At 40.3% G+C, this 13,495-nt stretch overlaps 1 protein-coding gene across 4 annotated transcripts in view; it reads left to right on the forward strand.

The window, feature by feature from the left end:
* LOC119498996 (dipeptidyl aminopeptidase-like protein 6) overlaps positions 1-13,495 on the forward strand; it is a 101,813-nt gene that overhangs the window by 21,597 nt on the left and 66,721 nt on the right. The gene's annotated exons all lie outside the window — the stretch shown is intronic.

Here is a 13,495-nt window from a genome sequence, read left to right on the forward strand (position 1 = left end):
CATTTTTGGGAAAAGTGTCAGCAAAGTCTATTATAGCCTTTTTCCTAACAAAGTGCCTTTAATTGTATTTAGTGTGACTATTCCTATGTCTGTAACCTGCTAAGTCTATTCATCTAGGCAAAAAATAATGTTTATTAAAATGTATGTAAAAAATACAACCTAAATAGTGCATTAAAACAAATCAGTAAGATAATGTAAAAGAAAGGTGAAAAACAGCTATATAATGTATCTTTAAACAGTAAAATAAATGTAAAGTACTGTGAAATTAATAAAAAAACAAAACAGTTCAAACTGTATTTTTCATTAATAGTACAAAGCTGTAAATTTCAGCGACAGTATAATAATGTTAATTTTACAGTAACATAAAGGCAACCCTGCTGCCACTTCTTTACTGTTATTTTACTGGGAAATTCTTAACAGTGTAGATAAGACAACACACTCAGACAAACATGCATATACAGTATATCCTCCTGAGACATGTGTCCTCTGTAGTGGACATTTTGTGCACATGCATATCCTCTTACTCTTTTGACCTACTCTATCAACCCCTGGTGTATTGTAAAGAGAACATCCTAGGCTTTCCAGTGATATGGCATGTGTTTTTTTTTTTTTATCAATTTGAATGTATTCTTGGTTTAATATCACTCTACAGCCATAATCTGTTCATTTTTTTTAGTCTTCACACTGAAATAGTCCTGTAGTTCACTACAGTGGATAATAAAAATAAAGTTTAACAAGCCTAAATTGTTAAGATTTTCGTTTAACCCTAAATAGGAAGGAAATCACAAAAAAAAGTAATTGGAAGACACTTTTTTTAACTCGGTTCCCAGGAGGATATATACTGTACACACTATAGGCTGAGAGTATATCTCTGGAGATATAAACTCTCTTATTGGTTTCACTTTTTACAGGCTGGTCAAGAAAGTTTTAAAAAGGTTGTTCTTTTATTCTATATGGCAGCTTAAGTCTTGCTTGTGTTGTGTTTTTTTAGTCAAGCTGTCTTCAGATTCTGTTGGATAAACATCTAAGAGGGCCTGTGAAAGCTGGCACTGACTGTGTGTTTTGTCAAATATGAAAACAAAGGTGATAAATGGATTTTTTTTAGAGCATCCACATCATTGAGATGTATCTAACAGATGAGGATGATGTGGTTCTCAGTAGTTTTCGTGTCTGTAGGGAGAGCCTGATGTGCTTTCCTCTGGCGCTGTCCGTGGTGCTGAAAACTGCAAAGAGCATCATTTGGTCCTAGACTGTGTGGCAAAACATGGATGTAGTCTGTGATGTAACGTCATATTGATGAATTTAAAGCTTTGATTTTGTTTTATATGCTGGTTACCATCTTGGAAATTAATGCAATGGAGCCAGAAAATCTAAATTTAGCCAAAGGGGAAGACGTTTATTACCAAAGGAATTTATCACAGAGTTTTTGGATTTGCAGAAAGTAAAGCATGTTTTAACAAAAAGTTACGATTTATATTTGTTTACACAAGGAATAGTGTAGAATATTATGACTTTTATGATGTGGTTATGGATATAGAGAGCTATTCACCCACTTTGTTTGTGATTCAGTGGATCAGTTGAGTTAGTTATTTTCTCCATTATGTATAGAGATGAAATTTGGAGCTACTGTATGTATTAAATAGGCTTTGAGTTGGTTTTGGTTGTTGTGTGTCTCAGTGGTTGTGTTATGTAATTAGTCATGTTGTGAGTATTAATGTTACAGATGTTTATTGATGTATGTATTTTCTTATTGAAGTATAGTTAAAAATAGGAATGAGCACCACAGGAAGAGTGGCTACTGTTGCAATACAGTAGCTAATGGGGATCTAAATAAACTGAACTAAACGTCTACAGGAACGTTGTGCCTATTGGTTGAGTTGCAAAATTGTCTTCGAGAACAAACGCCAACTCCAGTAGACTTTGACCTGCTACTGCTAGTTGTTCAGTTTGTATTTTGAGAGATAAGTTGCATTTTTTGGATAGATATCCAGTTTGGACCTATAGATCTATCAAGCAACAATGAGAAGATCTGTATCGTGACTCTAATCTTTTGCTTCACTTCTCAGTGAATGGTGGCTTTTGCTTGGTTTTGTCCATGATGTTGGGTCATGTTGTTGTTGTTGTTGTTGTTGTACATCATTGCCATTATAATTGTTCAAACATTTGTCTTCAAGTGACTAAAAAAATGAATGTATGAAGTTCCCTCATATGAGACAGTATGTGGCCTATAATTTACAAATTTAGCCTCAGGTGTGTGTAATGAAAGTAAGGCTTTGCTTTTGTTCACTAGACGAGCAGATACATACAGTATTTATAGAACTTTGTACCGCTTGGAGTTGTCCAGGTTGTCTTTCCAACAGTTTCTTTCTCTGAGAATGCACACACAGCGAAATGCATAACAGCAAATACAAATAGTTACAAGTTCATCAAAATGAAACACATTGCACAACTCCTCTCCAACAGACAATGCTTTATTCTCCAAATGTTTGTGGCTCTCTTGCATTCATCATGTTGGTTGTTCCTGTTTTCTCTAAATAGTCTTTTTTTTTCCAACCAAAGAGCTCAGAGGCAGATATTCACTGATTGGCCCTCCTTGAACCAAAGAGGAGAAACCAACAAGAGAACACAGCTGCTTCAGTCTTTGGTTTGCCTGAAAACGTTTGTACTCTCTGCCTCCTTTAAAGGGGAACTACACCCATTTTAAAAATTCATACATGTTGCTTCCTATTGTCTAAGACAGCCCAAAAAATATTAGTAAACAAGTTTTAGTTTTAGCACTCTAGTTTTTGGATTTGGGAGAGAGTTGGTCATGCTAACTAATATTTTTTTGGACTGTCTTAGACCAAGAAAATGGGTGTAGTTCCCCTTTTAAAGGTCCAGCGAAATGGAAGTTAGAGCATCTTTAGCTTCTGTACTTTGAGTATTCCCCAGTGAAACAGAATATTTGAGCGGTGTACAGTAACAAGAGGGATTTAAATCAAAGCCTTCACATTTAATTGGACCGCTAAAAAGTGGGCAGGCCTAGCATGTTGTCGCTAAATGTTACGGATTGATTGATGGATAGATGTCATGATATTATTGGTTGAAGTTGTTTGCTACTAGCTTTTATAAGCATACGTCATATTTTGTTTTACAGTTAGAAAAGATGATTGGATTTTGATAGCAAAATAGGATAAATAGATTTTTTTTTTTTTTTGCATATATTGTTAAACAGGTGCACAATATAACCAGGGAGGTGATCTAAAAGGGTTAAAAAGGCGTTTTTCATTTCATGTCGACTTTAAGGTCTGATGAAGTGACTTGTTAAGTAATATGAGTGTTGCTTGTTTTGCAGATGACACCATTTCAAACCTACAGTAAACACAAGTGGCCTTTTATCTTTAAATAGCTGCCAACACAGTGATGTTCCTCTGAATTATTGATGTCCGTCACATCAAGCGATAAGGTTGGCGGCAACAGGCTGAACCCTGACACTGCTTGAGCTGTCAACAGCAGCCAGGCTGGACAAAGTGCTCGCCATATTTCCTTCTTTAAGAGCCTCTATGTTCATTTTATGCTGCTGTAAAATTCAAAATCGTGATTTTCTCTAGCAATTAAACCTTGGGATTGGATTTCAGGAGTGTGACCAGGAGCTGTTATTGTGCCGCTGCATTTCCAACGTATTTATTAGGTTTGCACCGTTAACCTTGAGGTCACCTTTAGTCCCAATGTCCCCCTGAGTCGTGCTGGAGCATGAAATTGCCTTTAGCCTCAGGAGATGAGGGGACCATTTCAAGGAATGCTATTTCCAACCCTCATGACCCCCTCAGTAAAAGTTTTAACACACACTATTGTTGTTTCCATTTATTTTGCCGAGGGAGAGGGCACAAATTGATTTGGAAATGTCATGAATTTAATTTAATCTAGCCAAATATTTCCCTGCACGGTGGTCCAGCCTGTTTTAAAATCCTTCAGTTCCAGATGCAGGTTTTAACTGCTTTTTTTTAATACCAAAGCTGGTAAATAAGTGAAATTATTTGATTTTTTTTTGTAAAAACTCTTTAATTTGTGTACTACAGTGTTTACTGTGTGTGTTGTGGGATTGATTCATTGTTGCTGTGCTCTGTGTGTAAGCATCAGCATTTTGTGATAGTCTAAGTCACCCTGGGAGACATCAGCAGTAGTTCTTTCTCCTCATCAGTACCTTTTACTGCAAATAGAAACCCACTAGTGTCCTTAATTAGTTGTTGTTGTATGTAAAGGTGAAATACGCTGACATTTCACCTTCACACTGGAGCCCTGGGACACTTTTACGACCTGGGCTGTATTGACTTTTTCTTTATGCACAAACAAAAGCAGAGAAAAGGCAAACATTTCTCTCTGCTTGTGTCTCACATTGAAAGAGGACACGTGACTCTACAGGGGTTCCGGGTATACAAATGTATATCGAGTGACAAAAGAAATAATTCATGCAGGTTTTCTGTATACATGAAGGCTCAACTCTTCCTCCAGAAGGTTTGCCAAGTTCTCACTGAAATAGTTTTGCTTAATTTTGTAATTTTTTTATACATTTTTCCAACATATAAAGACCATAATGCAACACAAGATGACACCTTAGAGATAATCATTGACAAATAGATGGATATGTCAGACAATATTTGTTAAAGTGCCACTAAAAATAGTTTGACTCCTTGTTTTTCAGTCAAGCTTCCTTCATCTCATTGCGAAGCTGCTATTTTTGGAGTCCTTTTGTTTTTTATATTGTGATCTAAAAAAACGTCTATGTGCTTTTAGAGTTTTAGGATTTATTACCTCTCAGTTTCCTAAATATTTGACTGATCATAATTGAGGCACATCACAGGTTTCTGCCTCAAGCTAGATATCAGAACACTTACTGTACTTTAATCACCGACTTCAGCTAATGGCTTGTATCATGATTACATTGATAAGTTTTTATTTAATCACATTTTTTTTTTTTTACTGGTAATTATCACAGAAATGTAAATTGAATAAGCAAACACAACATTTTTACTCACAATACCTAAACCCTGCTGCTTGCTTATTGTGATTGTGTGACTGTGAATTCATGTTTAACCATAATCACTAGTCATCAGTGAAAAGCTCATTTCCCACAGGGCTGCCTTAATCTGAGATTGGCATGCTGTTCTATAATGCATTAGTCATTTTTTTCTTCTCCTAGGCTACAGATTTTTGATTAAAAGTATACTGGAAATGTTTTTTAATATTACTTTTAATGTGCTGCCCTTGTTTGAGATTTACGTGTGACTGAGAGACAGTGTGATAATCTCTCGGAGGAGGCTGGTGGCAAAGATGTGGTTTTTGAAACATCGAGGTTACTCGGGCTACGTCTCCGGGGATGAGCACAAAGAGATGTGAGCTATGAGATTTCTCTTTAGAGATTACTGGAGTGTTTTTATAGTGTAACCGATTGTATTTCAGGGTGTATTCTTAGCTGGGTATTGTAGAGTTCATCCTGTAAAGCGCCATAACGCCTGCGTGGCTGTCTTCTTTAAATTAATTTGCTTTAAGTTTCACATTAGTGAAACTATACTTTGTCAAAGGTAAATTCCCCGCCTGCATAATTGTGTTATTCTGTTTAGGATCACAGGAAATTGGAGTTCAAAAGAAGTGAATCAAAAATCACCCTGACTGTGTGATTTAAGTGTAAAATTTAATTCAGATACCACCGCCCAGGGCTGACACACACACACACACACACACACACACACACCCTGCCTGTCCTCATACGCACTTAACTGTGCCTTCTACTTACAGATACTCCAGATCAGAGTAAGACAGTTTGGCCCAATTCCCAAGTCTTAGTTTAGCTCTGTGCTTCCTTTTGAGGTCCGGGAGCTCAGATAAATCAGCCAGACGGAGCTCACAAGAGCAGCCAGATAAAAGAAAGAGAGCAGCGAGATGTGGTGAGGCTGTCCTCATTATCTCTGTGGCCGGCCTAGCTGTATATGGTTCAGGTGGCGACTGCTTTCTGATGGCCACCACTGGTTCCCCCCCAGGTTAACACTGTTGTACTCTGTCAGCACCGTTGCCGTTGTTTCCACTGTTAGCATGTCACCATGTTGAGAGCCACACGGAGGCAATAGAAATGCCCCCAAACTCGCATTTAGGACCTTTTTTTTTAACAAATTTGAGTTTAAATACAAGATTGAATAGTGTTTGTTTTGGTCTTAGTCGACTAAGATGTCTTTAGTTGCTTTTCTTTTCTAAGAAACTTGTGAGCACATCTCTGATAAACGCAAGATTTAAGGTGCTGCTTTTCTGTGATTCTTTGTGGAGAAACTCAGTTTTACATATCTGTCAGTTAAATCAACTAATCGATTAGTCGACAAAATCGTATGAGTGTTAGTCGACTAAGAATTTCTTTGGTCGAGGACAGCCCTAGTTTGTTTTTAGAGCACATTTTTCAAAACCACTTTACAAAGTGCCTCACACAAGGCAAAAACTTTAAGACCCAAATTCTAAAAGCTATTTACACGTAAATAAAAGACAAACTGAATAAGTTTTATAAAATAACGTTAAACAAAATCAAAATTTCGGAAAGAAACTCAATACAAGATTGAACATTCAAACCTGCAAGTAGGAAAGGGCACACAAGGCAAACGTGCTGTCACCCATCGCAGCTCCTCCCCTCAGGACAGCACAGTTTCCTCAGCAGGACCCCTTGCTCGCCGTTGCCATGGTTGCAAAGGTGGAGAGGGTGAGGCTGTATAAAGCTCTGGGAACACACACGCTGCTGCTCGCTGGTGACTGTGACTGCCATCTGGAGATGACGCAGCTCTCAGATTGCACACTGAGCGTCCTGTGCTGCTGGTGTCATGCAACACGCTACGTCCACTGTAACGAGCAGGACGGGTTTTCTTTTTCCTCCTAAATTCTGAAAACAGTCATTGCCCCTTTGGCTCCTAAAGATTACCAGCCTCTCCTGTTTCAGGGGGCTCGGTTGCTGGTGACAGACTTATTTGCTATCGACCTGTTTTGTTTTTTTGCTCCTCTGTTCCCAGAGGGCATCTCAACAGGTCATCCATCCCCCACCCCAGCACCTCAATGCTTTGGTGACAAGCCATCGATCATCCTCCGCCACACCACCCTCCACTACCACCTCCATGGACCTGTCAGCAGGCCGCTTTCCCCCTTGGAGGCTGTGCCTCATCCTCTTGATGATTTACTTCATTATTACACAATCTGACAGTGGATATTAGTCAGTGTTTAAATACAGCGGAGCCTTATTACTCCCTGATGAGACGAGGATCCTGCAGGATGGTTGATGCTGAGCTTCAGTCTCCCTAGGTAGATTATCTGCTCTGAGGATCATGTGACGTAACAAACAAATCATCAGCTGTCAGTAAGCCTCCATGCATGTTTTAAGTTTCATTCACATCACATTTTAAATCATTTTAACAGTAGCTGTAATCTCTGTGGTTGAAATTTAGCCAGTTAAATATTCATGCAGTAAAAAAAATCACTCCTTTTGATCTCCTGCTTCTTGATGGGAGTCACATCCCCTTTCCTGCTTTTCACAGGAGATGACTCCACAGATGTATCTTCACTGTGGATCTTAAAGATTTCTTTTTATGTGGTTGTGTCGCTAAAAATAACTCTCTTTTAACCCAGCTCGCTACCATTTCCTTTTCTCCCTGTGTTCGTGTCTCTGTTTTTTTGTTTGTAACTTGAGGCTATATTTTCAGTGTTTTTCTTTTGAGGATTAGCTTTATTAGTTGCGTGGTTGATGAACAGCAGTGCAGCTCTTTTTGAGGGCGGAAAGAGCAAGTATTGTAGATCAGGCATTTATTCCTTTGACTGCCATTTGTTGAAATAACAAGAGATTTTATCCAGTGGATAAAATGCAAAGCACATGCACTGTTTCTGTTTTGCCACTAGAGACTGTTGTGATCCAATCAATGCACCAACTCTACACTGTACTGTACACATCTACATACTGTACAGTAGGTGAGCTCAGGCTTAGTATATTTGCCTTTGCTGCGCTGCCAGTACCAATAAAGCCTAAAATCCTACTTATACCAAAAAAACAAACAAACAAAACCCCAAGTTGCTATGGTTTCCTACACAGCGTCTGTAACTAGAACCAGCCAGCTGCTGCAGCTAAAAGTGACTCATCCCGATCCAAGAAGAGGAGCATAATGTCACCTCTCATTAGGATTATAAAGGTTATTAGGTCACTTCGCAACATCCGCCACATTGAGGGATTTCTGACCTGCAGACACAGACAAATGCCTTTTTTTCTGGCAGAGACAGATGAGAAATCATCAGTGGCATCGCCTAATTGCTCCATTTAATTCAAGAGGGGGGAAAGATCAAATTATCATATCGGTTGCAGAGGGTGTGTAGCGAAACCAGAGAGTGCATTTCAGCTGCCAGCAGCCAATTTATCCCGTAGCAGCAGCAGCGATTGTGTTTTACTGAGGTGTCTTTGAGCAAGGCACCGGATCCTCCTTTTACTCATCTTCCGTTACTGTGCAGGAACGCTTCATGTTTACAAATGTTCCTCTTTCTAATCAAAAGAGAAAATAATCCGGAGCAGATCATTAATAATGAAAACAGAACTTTAAAGCAAGTGAAGGAAATTTTCTGTCTGCTAGAATTAGAGCAGCAGAGCGGAGCTGCCATTTCTCCTGAGTCCGCTCACAGTGTTTCTCCGAGCTGAGACCAGGCAGCAGTAATCCGTTGTGTCACACGGGCAGATTCGCTTATCGACCCCGCCATGATACAGCAGCGACACACCCCTGGGAGACACGCACACAGACACACATGCAAGCACATAATTGAACTGGTACACATGCACACATACAGAATGGCAAAAGAAAGGCTGAGCTGCAAAGTCAACAGGGGTCGTATCACAGCGTAGTAAATCCTGGAGGGGAACAACAACGGAAGCAACAAGTAACTTTAGCTTCAGTACATTTGTAGCAACCGTGTCACTGCAGAGGGAAAAGATAAGCTTGTGTTAGTGTCTAGATATCTGTCCTGATGCAGAAGCTTTGCTTAAAGGGGACATATCATGCTCATTTTCAGGTTCATGCTTGTATTTTGGGTTTCTACTAGAACATGTTTACATGCGTTAATGTTAAAAAAACACTATTTTTCTCATACTGTCTGTCTGAATATACCTGTACTCACCCTCTGCTTGAAACGCTCTGTTTTAGCATCTGTCTCTTTAAATCCCCCTCCTGAAAAAGCCCAGTCTGCTCTGATTGTGCTTGTGAGAAAAATATGGTGCACCTTTGCAAAGGTAGTTCTCAAGCCGTGGGTGATATATTCTAATTAGCCTGCTTGTGAAATAGGGAAGGGAGCCACATCTGAATGGCTTGTTGAAACAAGAAACTGATTGGGTTGTCTTATTTCACAGTTTGTGGGTTGGTAGGCGCTCCAGATACCCAAATGTATGTGCACAAGCACTGAAAAAGTGAGTTTTTCACGATATGTAAATGCTGACATTGATTTTACAACTTATTCTCATTCAACAGTTAACAAGAATAACAGATATCTTACAAAAAGTTTTTCCTCATATTTCTTGCGTTTTCCTACGAATCTCCAGCAACATGTGACACACGAGTCAATTTCCGCTCCAGGCTTTTCAAAATAAACTTCCGTTTAGGCAACAAAATTACTTAGTTAGGTTTAGGAAAAAATTGTGGCTTGGGTTAATAACACAGGAAGTGGCTTAACTTAAGTACGGAAGTAACATGACAAATAAATCAACGTTGACTTCTGGTTTCCCACGGGATACAAACACTGGTCTCCTGGGTGTAAGTCTGGTGTTTTTTTGACCCACCCATCCGCAGTTTGTCGCTCTTTATACTTCCTGGTTCAGAATTACGTGGATTACATACAAATTTATATATACAAATTACAGAGCGTTACTTTTCATAGGTATAGCTATGAACGATGTATGAGAACAGCCTGCTTTTTTAGCAACACCACTTGCCCCATTCGCTCAGATAGAGAGACGATACGCTTATTCGCTTTCTTGTAGAGCGTTAGATGAGATTGATACCACTCTCATGTCTGTCCATTAAGTATGAAGCTACAGCAAGCAACAGGTTAGCGTAACTTAGACCGGAAAAGGGGAGAAACTGTCCAAAGGTAACAAAATCAGCCTGCCAGCACCTGTCCTCTAAAGCTCACCAGTTAACATGTTATATCTCATCTGTTTTATTCGGATATATTACAGCAGCCAAGTTACATTTATCACAAACTGCACTGGTCACAGCTCTTGTACAGTAGATACTGTATGGTGATATATTGTATTGGTAGTAGATGTTTTTCCACATCAGTGACTTGTCACTGCAGGAAATGCACAGGTGTAACTAATTATTATGTAGTCACCTGACCTGTGTTTGAAAAGCCTGTTGGTACTGGTTCAAGCCATGACGAAGCGGGCCCTCTCCTCCTACCTCCAGGCTCTGGTTTAGTCTTCTGATGAATAACACATGAGATAGGTTTTCATGTTGAATCCTCCTCGCCAGACCTTTCTGTGCATTCTGGTCTTTGCGAGGAGCGACAGGAGAGAAAAGTTTTGTCCCTCCAGCCATGAAGGTGGGTTTGTACCTTGTTACTTCTGAGAAGAGAGAGAAAGCTCAGCATGAAGGTGGCCGGTCAGGCAAGAAGTAGTTTGCTGCATCTTGTAGCTCTGGATTGGTACTGTGTGTTGTGTGAGTGTGTATATCTGCTAACTTACCTCTTGTGTACAGCCACATGTAGGTCATTGTCATTGTGGAGCATTTTCTGCCGGGCACACATTCAGTATTGTGCAGCTTTTCCTACATCATCATCTCCAGTCAATATTTCTCTCCTGCTCCTCTAAGCCAGGAGTCAGGAGTCTGAATGAGACCGAGAGCTCTGGGGACGAGAGGAAAAAGATTGCTTTTCCCTGAGCTGGGAGTGGAGCGTTGACTTCTGTGATGATGTTCGGTGTGGAGCTCACATGGAGCAGAACAGAGATGGGGGAGATAATGATTGTTTGGTGTAGCGGAGGTGGAGAGAGAACGGGGAGCGCTATTGAGTGATTCGCTATTCCGGAGCTGGCAGCCTGTCAAATCGTACCCGACCAAAGACAGGAAAGCCGAACCGTGATGATTGATGTTCCCCTCCCCTCACCAGATTGTCTGTTGCATCATGGGAATACAGAGACTTTATTGCTGAATGTGTTGAGGAAGGCATCTCGCTGCGCTGACATTATGGCTCATGTGTTGAGACAAACATACACACCTCATCGGCTCCGCAGGGAAAGCTGTATGTCTGTCCTTCTGATTGTCTGACTGTCGACTGGATATATCAAAAACCCATGATGTTTAATTCTCGGATAGACCTCGACCTGAACAACAGATGATTCAATTTTGGCATAATATGTATCTGGAATTTCCTTTTTTTTACCTTTTACTCTTTGAGGAGACATAATATAGCTTTAGTCTTTTTTTCCAGCTTCCGCGGGCATATTTTAGGGTAAAGGGTCGGGGTGTGAATCCAAGTTTCATCACTATATGATATATTGATTCTTTGGACAACAATGCAATATTTGCTGATATCAAGAGGTCGGCTATGATACGATTTTGATTAAATCCAGAGGCCTTTACGATCGATATGAGACAATATGATATGCCCATTTATGTAACACAATCAGTTGCATTTATATCAACTTGCGAAAAGACACTAAAATATGATTTGACAAATTTATTACTGGGCTCTTCTGGACATTTAAATGAAAAACTATCTATTATTTTTAAGTAAAAAGTATAAAAATAGACCTGTTGTTCTCTATATAGTATCACATCTTTCATGTTTAAGTGACAATGTTTTTTATAAGTTTAAAATAAGGGTGTGTCTTAAAGATGACAACATGTATTGATGTTTTCACTTTGCATCGATGATATTGGATCGTTGATCGTTAAATTAATATATCGATCCAGATCGATGGATCGTTACACTTCTATTTGTTGTTTTAAATTTGCACAATTTCGTTTTTTCTTTTCTGGCCACCTGGGGGCAGCACAATAAGATATGCTGGCATGTTCGCAAATACTCGCCTATTTACTCATCAAGCAGACATGGAACAACGTGTTATTGGCCACCTAATGAAAGTCCAGTTTTGACTCTTTTAGCTCTATTTTTGGTCTCTGCTGTACCAACTCCTGAGGGAAACATCTGGTTCTTGAGCATCGTGCTGGGCTAGTAGAGTAAAGTGGGTTTTAGGGCTTTTTCGCTGTGGCTAGAAACAACTATGAAGAGAGTGGTGAACCAAATCAGTTAGGTTGTGAGTTGAAAGATGCTAAAACGCACCGCAGAGCTAAGAGGAACTGCAGAGTCAGGTGACAATTTATCTATGGGTTCGGCACTACAAGCGACATCTTTCACGTTAAACTTTGCTTTAAGTTATAGGAATGACTTCCATGGGTGTTGTATCATTTAGAGAAGTTTGTTTGTTGTTTTCAGATACAAGCATTTTCTATCTGTGTTGTTTAATCGTTCACGAGCAAAATAAGCTCAAAAGGGAGAGAATCCAGCAGCAGTCACATTTAACATTTCTGAAAAGCCTCGAGGGCACAGATAGTACTGTATGTGCACTTAGTGACGCCTTACAGGTATTAGCTTCAGTCCTCGTCCCTTTGACCTCTCAAGTGTTCATGGATTCTAGCCTGCATCAGCCTGTAGCTGTATGACCGACGCTTTTATCAATCCAGAAAGGTGGTGTTGTGGGTAAATTGCTCCTTGGAGAAAAGCAGAGAGTAGACAGGATAAACAACCCTGGGTAAAAAGCGCCATAAAGTGGCCGAGCTCTGCGTGTGGTGTGTAATGCTGATCTGTGCTGAACGGCAAGATGCAGCTAATGGCTCAGGTAAGTGGTTCAGTGCTGATTGTTGTGAAGAGCTTTGGCTGCATCCCTTCCTCGCACTCCTCTTCCTCTGGGGTTGCGTTTCAGGGATTAGCGCGGACGTCATGGGCCGTCGGACACCCCGTTCTGCCTGGTTCTCCCTCAGGGCTCTGACGTGACCTCCTCTGGTGTGACCTCCTCTGGTGTGACGGTGGCGGTGTCGAGTTCTCGTTGGCATTCTGGGGTCTCTCCTTGATGACGTGGTCTTTTACTTGAGAAAGCAGGGCAGTGTTTCAGTTAGAAAAAGTCCATGCCAACATCCGCCGCCACACTCGCATACCACACACACACAAACACACACACACACACAACCACGTGGGCACTCACTTCAACTTAATGTGAGTGGAACTTAGTGCTGAGTTGCTGACTCTGGGGTTATTCTCACAGAGAGCTGAGGTGTGTCCCGTTTATGACCAGGTCATTATTCACTTCGCTCTCTGCATCCACATCACTCCTCCTTCGCCCTTTCCACATGCAGCCCCTCCGTCACAATGAAATCACGCAAGTTGTCCCGGTTGGAGAGACTGTGGAGGGTGAGTATGTTGAATCTTTTCAGGTACACGCATAAGTCGTGTTTGTATTTGTTCA

The sequence above is a fragment of the Sebastes umbrosus genome, chromosome 12 (genome assembly GCF_015220745.1).
Source record: "Sebastes umbrosus isolate fSebUmb1 chromosome 12, fSebUmb1.pri, whole genome shotgun sequence".
NCBI classification, from domain to species: domain Eukaryota; kingdom Metazoa; phylum Chordata; class Actinopteri; order Perciformes; family Sebastidae; genus Sebastes; species Sebastes umbrosus.